Source organism: Mustela nigripes, chromosome 4 (genome assembly GCF_022355385.1).
Source record: "Mustela nigripes isolate SB6536 chromosome 4, MUSNIG.SB6536, whole genome shotgun sequence".
In the NCBI taxonomy this organism is placed as follows: Eukaryota; Metazoa; Chordata; class Mammalia; order Carnivora; family Mustelidae; genus Mustela; species Mustela nigripes.
In genome coordinates, this window is record NC_081560.1 from 107,800,959 (window position 1) to 107,810,837 (window position 9,879).

Here is a 9,879-nt window from a genome sequence, read left to right on the forward strand (position 1 = left end):
ACTGAGGCAGAAGGAAATGTAAATAAAGTTAAATTTCTTCTAAACCTAAAACTCACGGACAAGGATGTTTGATATGTGACATTCCACCAGGAAACTCCCAATTGTCTTCATGTTAGTGTCTCATTAGAGGGAAAAACAGCCTTGGCTTGACACCTACCAGGCCTCCAATATCCTGACAGTCTTCTTTACCGTGACAGCCCTTCTGAATGTCCCCTTTGTCCTCACCTACCCAACTCAGTTACCCCTGCCTCCGGGAAGGCTGAGCAAAGTTTTCGAAAACAACACGCCATACCAAAGACCAATCAGGAATAGGATAGTTTAACATTGTAATAAATCATGTCAGAAAAAACAGGAACATAGGGCCAAGCAGTCATGGCCCAGTCACTTACTGCCGAGTCCACCCCTACTCTGCCTTTAAAAACTCTGACTGTAATCCAGTTCGGGGTCCAAGTCCCTATTCCGCTTTGATGGGTATACTTGGGCCCAAGCTTAAGCTTGTTGAATAAACCCTCCTGTGATTGCATCGGTGTTGGCTTCTTGGTATCTTGAACACGAAAACTAGGGCACAACATTTGGAGGTCCCACTGAGATCTAGGAGACCCCCAGGATGCCGACCCGGAGGGTCATGTGCCGGCTGGTGAGTGCACTCGTTTTCCTGTTTGCGCACCTACTTTCTGGGAGCTCCAATCTGCATTTTTACCTGTAGGAATTCCAAGCTGTATCTAGGTCGACATTGGCTTAAGCGGGCGCGCTGGTGGGCTGTCGACCGGGGGTCTTGGGAGACGTCCCTTGTCTCTGCCTGGAGGACGACATCCTCATCTGTGAGGAGAGCTGGCTGCCGTTGCGGTTGGACTGCCCCTCAACTTCCTTTCAGTTTTGTCTTCACTGCCGCGCCAGATCTTTTGTCTGTGTGAGTGTGTTCTTGTTAATTGTCATTAGTGTCTTGGTCTTGGTGTGGACTGAGGGCGTGATGGGACAGAAACAGACAACCCCTCTGTCTCTGATGACTGACCACTTCTCGGACGTCAGGGAGAGAGCGCATAACCCGAGCACAGATGTATGAAAGGGAAAGTTTCGGACTTTCTGCATGTCTGAGTGGCTATCCTTTAATGTTGGATGGCCCCGGGAGGGAAATTTTCAACTACCTATTATCTTACAGGTTGAGGCTGTCATCTTCAGAGAAAAACCCCTGACCAAGTACCTTATATCCTGGTCTGGCAGGACATGATCGAGAATCCTCCCTCCTGGCTTAAATCTTTTCTTCCTCCCAAAGCAGGAGCTACATCCAAGATCCTAGCCCTGCAGAACCCAACTCCTAAGTCTGACAAGAAAACTCCGCTTTACCCCGTCCTTCAGGGCACTCCCACAGAGGACCTGATTTTTCCAGCACCCTACCAGGTCCCCCCCACATCTGCCCCTCCAGCAGAAGCATCAGGGGCTGCCGAGGGAGTGCCGCTCCCCCTCCCAGATGGAGGGGCCCCCGTGCATGGGCCGGTGGCAGGGACACATGGACGGACCCATTGGGCAGCCCCAGCCCCAAACTGGGGAGCGGCCGATTCCACTGTCCTTCTCCTCCGCGCCATGGGACCCCCCAATGAAATGGGGGGGACAACCGATGTTATATTGGCCATTCTCTACTAGTGATTTATACACTTGGAGAACCCAACATGCAAAGTTCTCCAATAACCCAAAAGATCTGATTGGTCTTTTGGATACTGTTCTTTTCACTCATCAGCCCACCTGGGATGACGGTCAGCAGCTCTTAAAGGTTCTCTTTACCACTGAGGAAAGAGAGCGAATCCAGGTGGAAGCCCGGAAGTCCATCTTGGGTGAAGACAGACAGCCAACCCAGAACCCCAGCCTCATAAATGCAGCCTTCCCCTTGTCTCGCCCAGCCTGGGACTACAACTTGGCAGAAGGTAAGGAGAGGGTCTGGGTTTACTGCCAGACTCTAATGGCAGGTCTCAAGGCTGCAGCACGCAAGCCCACCAGTCTGGCCAAGGTATATGATGCAAGACAGGGTAAAGATGAAGAGTCCAGCAGCATTCCTAGAAAGGATCATACAGGCGTTCAGACAGTACACCCCTATGAATCCAGAGGCCCCAGAAACCAGAGATGCCATTGTTATGGCTTTTGTTAACCAAGCTGCTCTGGACATTAAAAGGAAATTTCAGAGCGTAGAAAGCCTAGGAGAAAAGAACCTACAGGATCTGATACTGGTGGCAGAATGAGTCTACAATAACAGAGAGCCTGGAGGAACAACAGGCTAAGATAAGTGACTGTCAGACCCGGAACCTGGCTAAGATCCTACTGGCCACGACCACGGATGACCCACGTGAAAAACAGAGATGTCTCAAGAAGTTGGCTTCAGGAGCAGGTAAGGAGGACAGCCCCCATCAAGAACGCCCCAAAATGAATAAAAGCCAGTGGGTGTATTGCAAGGAAGAAGACCACTGGGTAAAAGATTACCCCAAGAAAAAAAAAACAGAGGCCTCCGCTGCTATCCTGGAGGTTGAAGATTTAAATGAATGGGGGGTTGGGGTTCGGCACCCCTCCCTGAGCCCAGGGTAACCTTTAAAGTGGAGGGGCAACTGATTAAATTCCTAGTAGACACCGGGGCACAGCACTCTGTCTTGCTACAACCTCAAGGGAAGTTGGCACATAGGACCCCATGGGTACAGGGGACAAAGGCACTCAACCATATTCATGGACTACCCAAAGAACAGTGGATCTCGGCGTGGGCCGGGTACCCCACTCCTTCATGGTCATCCCTGAGTGCCCCTACCCCTTGTTAGGCCGGGACCTACTCACCAAGATGGGAGCCCAAATTAGTTTCCACCCTAAAGGGGCAAAGGTTCTGGATAAAGAGGGGCACCCGATCCAGGTGCTTGTCATGAACCTTGAGGATGAATATTGTCTTCACCAGATGCCCTCAGCACCAATGACCAACATTGACCACTGGTTGCAGGAGTTTCCCTAAGCATGGGCAGAAACTGGGGGAATGGGACTGGCCCAACATTGGCCAGCGAAATACATTGAACTAAAGCCAGGAGCAGAGCAGATCCAGTCAGGGTCCGCCAATACCCCATGCCTCTCACAGCATGGACAGGGATCACCCCACACATCCGGCGACTGCTAGACTCGGGCATACTGTGGCCTTGTCAGTCGGCATGGAACACTCCCCTGTTGCCGATGCGAAAGCCACACTCCAATGACTGTAGACCAGTCCAGGACTTGAGGGAAGTTAACTGACGGGTGATGGACATGCACCCTACGGTCCCAAACCCCTACACTCTCCTCTACACCTTGCCCTCAGACAAGACTTGGTACACAGTGCTAGACCTAAAGGATGGCTTTTTCAGCTTGCCCTTGGCCCCAAAGAGCCAAGACCTCTTCGCTTTTGAATGGGCGGACCCGGAGAAGGGCATCAATGGCCAACTCACCTGGACTCCGCTTCCGCAAGGATTCAAGAATTTTCCCACCATCTTCGACAAGGCACTACATGAGTACTTAGGTGAATTCCGTTCCAAGCACCCTAATCTGACTCTATTACAATAAGTAGATGATATCCTGTTGGCAGCAGAAGACCAAGAAACATGCCTACAAGGCACCAAGGATTTGCTCCAAACGCTAGCAATTCTGGGATATGGGGCTTCAGCTAAGAAGGCCCAGATCTGCAGAACAGAGGTGAGCTACCTGGGGTACAAACTGAGAGATGGACAAAGGTGGTTAATGGATGCACTGAAGGAGACCATCATGAGGATTCTGGAGCCTCGAAACATCTGCCAGGTGCGTGAATTCTTGGGGTCAGCTGGGTTCTGCCGATTGTGGATTCCTGGTTTCACTGACATAGCCAGGCCCCTCTACGAGGCCACAAAGCAAAGACAGGACTTTGTGTGGACTGAGGCCATGAACAAAACCTTCAATGACCTTAAGCAAGCCTTGCTTTCAGCCCCGGCACTCGGGCTGCGGAAGTAATCTGACTAGGCCCTTCCACCTATACGTGGATGAAAAGGAAGGGGTGGCAAAGGGAGTCCTAATTCAGTATATAGACCCCTGGAAGAGGCCGGTGGCCTACCTCTCAAAGAAATTAGAAGCATGGATGGCCTCCATGCTTAAAAATTATTGCTCCAGTGGCCACCATGGTTAAAGATGCAGATAAGCTGGCTGTGGGGCAGGAGCTATACGTCACTACCCCATATGCCATTGAAGGGGTGCTCAGACAACCCCCAGACCGATGGATCAGCAATGCCCACTTGACCCATCACCAGGGCTTGCTTTTGAACCCTACCAGAATTTTGTTCCAGGAGCCAACAGCCCTAAACCCAGCAACACTGCTCCCTAACCCTGACTGGGAACCCTCCCTACATGACTGTCAAGAAATCCTGGCTCAGGTGCACGGAGTCAGAGCCGATCTCCAGGACCGACCACTGCTGAATGCAGATGACTCCTGGTAAACCGATGGCAGCAGCTTTGTCCGGGAAGGAGTCAGGTATGCAGGGGCAGCTGTGACCACAGAGACAGAAACTGTCTGGGTGGAAGCTTTAGCGGCTGGGACATCTGCCCAATGTGCAGAACTGATTGTGCTAACCAAAGCGCTAACCATGGGAGCAGGCAAGTGGATAAACATCTATACTAATAGCAGGTACGCTTTTGCCATGGCCCACATCCACGGAGCCATTTATAGAGAAAGAAAGCTCTTAAAAGCAGAAGGAAAGACTATTAAAAACAAGGCAGAAATCCTCGAGCTCCTAAGGGCCCTCTGGCTAACTAAGTCACTGGCCATTATCCATTGTCTGGGACACCAAAAACCAGACACGCCAGTGGCCAGGGGAAACAGGCTGGCGGACTTAAAGGCAAAAGAAGCAGCTCTTTCGGTGAACCATGTCTTAGTGATCACACTGCCTGATCCGGGAGCACCGAACTTGCCAGACAACCCCAATGACACTGACACAGGCTTACAATGGATTAGCCATCTGCCTGGGACACAATGCTTACATGGCTGTGAAGAGCTTCAGATTGCAGCATAATCCTACCAGAGGAACTGGGACGACAACTCCTATCCAAAATGCACAGGAGTACCCATATGGGAACAAAAAAAATGGAAGACTTGGTGCAACATGCAAAGATTACCATCAAAGACTCCCAATCAAAGATTGAACAAATTGTGGCAAGCTGCCATGCATGCCAATTAAGTAATGCCATCGCCCATGGATCTAACCCAGGCACCCAGCTCCGGGGGGACCGCCCAGGAGCCTATTGGGAAGTAGACTTCACTGAGGTAAAACCTGGAAAATATGGGTACAGATATTTACTAGTGTTTGTAGATACTTTTCTAAGATGGACAGACGCATTTCCCACCAAACATGAAACAGCACAGACCATGACCAAGAAACTGCTGGAAGGCATCTTACCGAGGTATGGTTTTCCTATTAAGATTGGATCAGACAATGGACCAGGATTTGTCTCTAAGGTAACACAGCACTAGTACTTGGGGCAGATTGGAAATTACGTTGTGCATATAGGCCCCAAAGCTCAGGACAGGTAGAGAGGATGAGCAGAACATTAAAGGAAACCTTAACTAAATTAGCCCTAGAGACTGGCGGGGATTGGGTGACTCTCCTCCCCTTCGCCCTATATAGGGTATGAAACTCCCCATATAAGATGGGACCTAACCCCTACGAGATCATGTTCGGTAGTCCCCCACCTATTATTCCCAATTTAAAACCTGAGGTGCTTGCTGAGTTTGATGATCACTGACTTCTTTTCTCCCTCCAAATGTTACAACGAACCCATGAACAGGTGTGGCCTAAGCTGAAGGCCCTCTAGGAGACTGGGCCAACCCCGTACCCCCCTCGATATCAACCAGGTGACTGGGTGTACATCCGGAGACACCAACACCAGACACTCCAACTGCACTGGAAGGGACCCTGCATCGTGATCCTGACCACTCCCACCACTCTCAGGGTCAACGGGATTACTCCCTGGGTCCACTACACCCACGTCCGGCCAGCTGACCCACACGCTGTTCTCAAGGACTTTGTTCCAGAATGGAAATGTCAGCCCGACAAGGACAATCCCTTAAAGCTAAGACTGCACTGTTCTCACTTACCCCACTAGTGTTGCTTATACTATGTCCCCCTCATGCCAGGGCCAATCCCCACCAATCAATTAACCTAACATGGCAGGTAATAAGTGTTTCTACTACAGAGGTTGTATATTCCCTCTCAAAAATTGCCCCACAATGTGCTTGGTTCCCTGACCTTACTTTTTTTTTTTAATTTATTTATTTAACAGACAGAGATCACAAGTAGGCAGAGAGGCAGGCAGAGAGAGAGGGGGAAGCAGGCTCCCTGCCCAGCAGAGAGCCTGACACGGGGCTCGATCCCAGGACCCTGGGATCATGACCTGAGTGGAAGGCAGAGGCTCAACACACTGAGCCATCCAGGCGCCCCCCTGACCTTACTCTTGATCTAACAAAACTACATGGGGACACCCATCTCCATGGATTAAGAAGCCAACTATACAAATGACATTTTTATGTTTGCCCAGGACACCTTACAGGAAAACGCGCAAGACAGTGTGGGGGCCCCTCCCACTTTTACTGTGCCAGCTGGAGCTGTGTCTCCACTGGCGAAATTTGGTGGACAGCCCCCTACAAAGATGATTTAATTACTCTTAAAAGAAATCACACATCGCAGAGATCTGAAACCAGTAATCTGATCACCCTGAAATTCACAGAGGCCGGCAAACTAGATACACGATGGCAGGTAGGACTTACTTGGGGCTTAAGAATCTATGACATAGTTAGACTCGGCTACCAGGACCCAGGTACACTATTCACCTTGAGATTCTCGGCCCAGAATAATCAGGTTAACCTAGGCCCAAACCCTGCACTAGCACCTCCTCCGCCCAAACCTCAGACAACCCCTATTTCTCCACCCCCTTCGCCTGTACCTACCATGTTATCTGCATCCAATAACACCCCTGATGCAGACACAATCACTCCGGTCCCGGCCTCCTTCCCACAAGATCCTCCCTTCTTCAGCCCCTGCTCAGCACGAAGAAGTTACAGAAGATGAGGCCTTCCACCGCCAACTACCTTAAAGATTTAAGAGTCAAAATTGTTCAAGGGGGAATGATGAGGGAGCAGGAGGCTGGCTGAGGACAAAGCAAAAGCTGGCACCTTGCACCCCCTCTCCACCTGCCCCCCTCAGTAATATGTGTGACATTCATCCACTCCTGGCTGCCCTGAAAGGAAAACAAATAGTTAACTTGCAGAGATCACAATCCTTGCAAGACAGGAGTCTCCTTCGGTCTACAAATGTCCTAGTGATTTACAACGAAGAAGCTGTCTTATCAATAGCCCAACTTCCAGAGACAAGTTACTCAGATCCCAATGTTGCCCTCCCCTCCAGTGCAATCTCTCTCAGGAAGGAGACTGAGGCAGAAGGAAATGTAAATAAAGTTAAATTTCTTCTAAACCTAAAACTCACGGACAAGGATGTTTGATTTGTGACACTCCACCAGGAAACTCCCAATTGTCTTCATGTTAGTGCCTCATTAGAGGGAAAAACAGCCTTGGCTTGACACATACCAGGCCTCCAATATCCTGACAGTCTTCTTTACCGTGACAGCCCTTCTGAACGTCCCCTTTGTCCTCACTTACCCAACTCAGTTACCCCTGCCTCCGGGAAGGCTGACCGAAGGTTTTGAAAACAACACGCTATACCAAAGACCAATTGGGAATAGGATAGCTTAACGTTGTAATAAATTGTGTCAGAAGAAACAGGAACATAGATAGGGCCAGCAGTCGTAGCCCAATTACCTACTGCCAAGTCCACCCCTCCTCTGCCTTTAAAAACTCTGACTGTAATCCAGTTCCGGGTCCAAGTCCTGATTCTGCTGTGACGGGTATACTTGGGCTTGTTGAATAAACCCTTGTGTGATTGCATCGGTGTTGGCTCCTTGGTGGTCTCTCAAACACAAAAACTAGGGCACAACAAAACACACTTGAAATAAACATTCAAAGTAGAAATTATTGGGCCCCTGGGTGGCTCAGTTGGTTAAGTGTCTGCCTTCGGCTCAGGTCATGATCCTGGGGTGCTGGGATTGAGTCCCACATCAGGCTCCGTGTTCAGCAGGGAATCTGCTTCTCTTCCCCTCCCCTGGCTCAGGTGCATTCTCTCTGTCTCTTACCCACTCAAGTAAATAAGTAAAATGTTTAAAAAACATAGATAAGAAAGTAAAGTAGAAATTATCAGTAAAGAAATAGGTGGTAGAAGAACCAAATGGAAATATTGGAACTGAAAAGTACGTAACTAAAATTTTTAAAAGCTCATTGAATAGGCATGGTAGATGACAAGAGAGGACAAGAGAAAGACCTAAATCAATACAAATCATCCAATTTGAACAACAAAGAAAAATTCCAGGGTCACGTCCCAGGAGTCGCGGAATGAGAAGAGAAAGCATGATGCTGCAAAACGTCACAGAAATGATGGCTGACAATTGCCCAGGGAAGCTGAGCCTCAACCCAAAGAAATCCAAGCCCAGATACAACATAAACTGTTGAAAACTTAAAGACATCTTGAAAGCAGCCAGAGAAAATGAAACATTCCCTAGAGGGGATAATTCAAATTGCCGTCCATTTCCTTGGCAGAAACTGTGGAGGCCAGAAAAAGTGACATGTTCCTTAAAGTGCTTGAAAACAATTGTCAGCTCAGAATTCTGTCTCCAGTGCAATCTCTCTCAGGAATGAAGGGAAAATAACAACATTCTCTCATGAAGGAAAGCCAAGCGAACTGAGAGCTGGCAGACCGGCTTTAAAGGAAGAGTCAAAAGGTATACTTCAGACCCAAGAGGGAACTTGGAAAGTTGGGGGCAATGCAAGCAACAGTGATAATACTTGGTCTTCTGTCCTTGGTTCCTGAAACAGCTCAGAGCCTTAAAGGTGAAAGGTGTGCCCTGTTCTTCTAGACAAAGCCCTTCCAGCCACACCTGACTGGGTGTTAATGAAGTGACTTTGGGAAAGGCCCCAAGGATGGGGTTGGTGCGGAAGGACTGCTGCGATTGCAGGGTTAGGAACTCCCAGTCCCCACCCTGACCTCTGGGGAGGGGACAGTGCTAGAGATCAAGAACCAAGATCAAACCAACGGTGCCTGTGTAAGGAAGCGTTCATAACTCAAAAGGACAGGGTTTGGTGCACTTCTGGGTTGGTAAACACATGGCGATGTGGGGGAAGTGCTGTCCCTAGAGAGCATGGGAACTCCCACATACCTTGCCCTATGCCTCTCTTCCATCTGGCTCTTCCTCTTATAATAAACCAGTACTCTAGTAGGTAAACTGCTTTCCTGATCTCTGGGAGCCACCCAAGGAACTTATTTTACTATTTAAAACATTTTTTAAAAGATTTTATTTGTTTATTTGACAGAGAGAGACACAGTGAGAGAGAAGGAACACAAGCAGAGGAAGTGAGAGTGGGAGAAGCAGGCTCCCCACTGAGAAGGGAGCCTGATGCAGGGCTTGATCCCAGGACTCTGGGATCATGCACTGAGCTGAAGGCAGACGCTTAACGACTGAGCCACCCAGGCTCCCCTTAAAACATTTTTTAAAAACATGTCATCTTTATTTTCCCTCTGGATAACAGTGTTTACATCCTGAAGTCTGTATGTTGCTGCAACTCTTTTGCTGATTTTGAAGTGAACTTCATTCTTACGGTGTTAGAATCAGAATGTTAGGGCTTAGAGATCACACTATCGTATCATATCGACCATAATATGATAATAATATATGGTCCTAATAGCATATCATATTAGAGATATATATTATCCAACCTCCTCATTTAAAAAGAGTACAGTGAGCTCAGAGAGGACAGTGACT

At 48.9% G+C, this 9,879-nt stretch overlaps 1 long non-coding RNA gene across 1 annotated transcript in view; it reads left to right on the forward strand.

Annotated features, from left to right (window-relative positions):
- LOC132016140 (uncharacterized) overlaps nucleotides 1–7,948 on the forward strand; it is a 9,184-nt gene extending 1,236 nt beyond the window's left edge. Inside the window, exons 2-3 of the long non-coding RNA XR_009403891.1 lie at nucleotides 1,736–1,919; nucleotides 5,803–7,948. This is a non-coding gene — a long non-coding RNA (uncharacterized LOC132016140). The remainder of the gene's footprint in view (nucleotides 1–1,735; nucleotides 1,920–5,802) is intronic.
- Nucleotides 7,949–9,879: the final 1,931 nt, after the last annotated feature.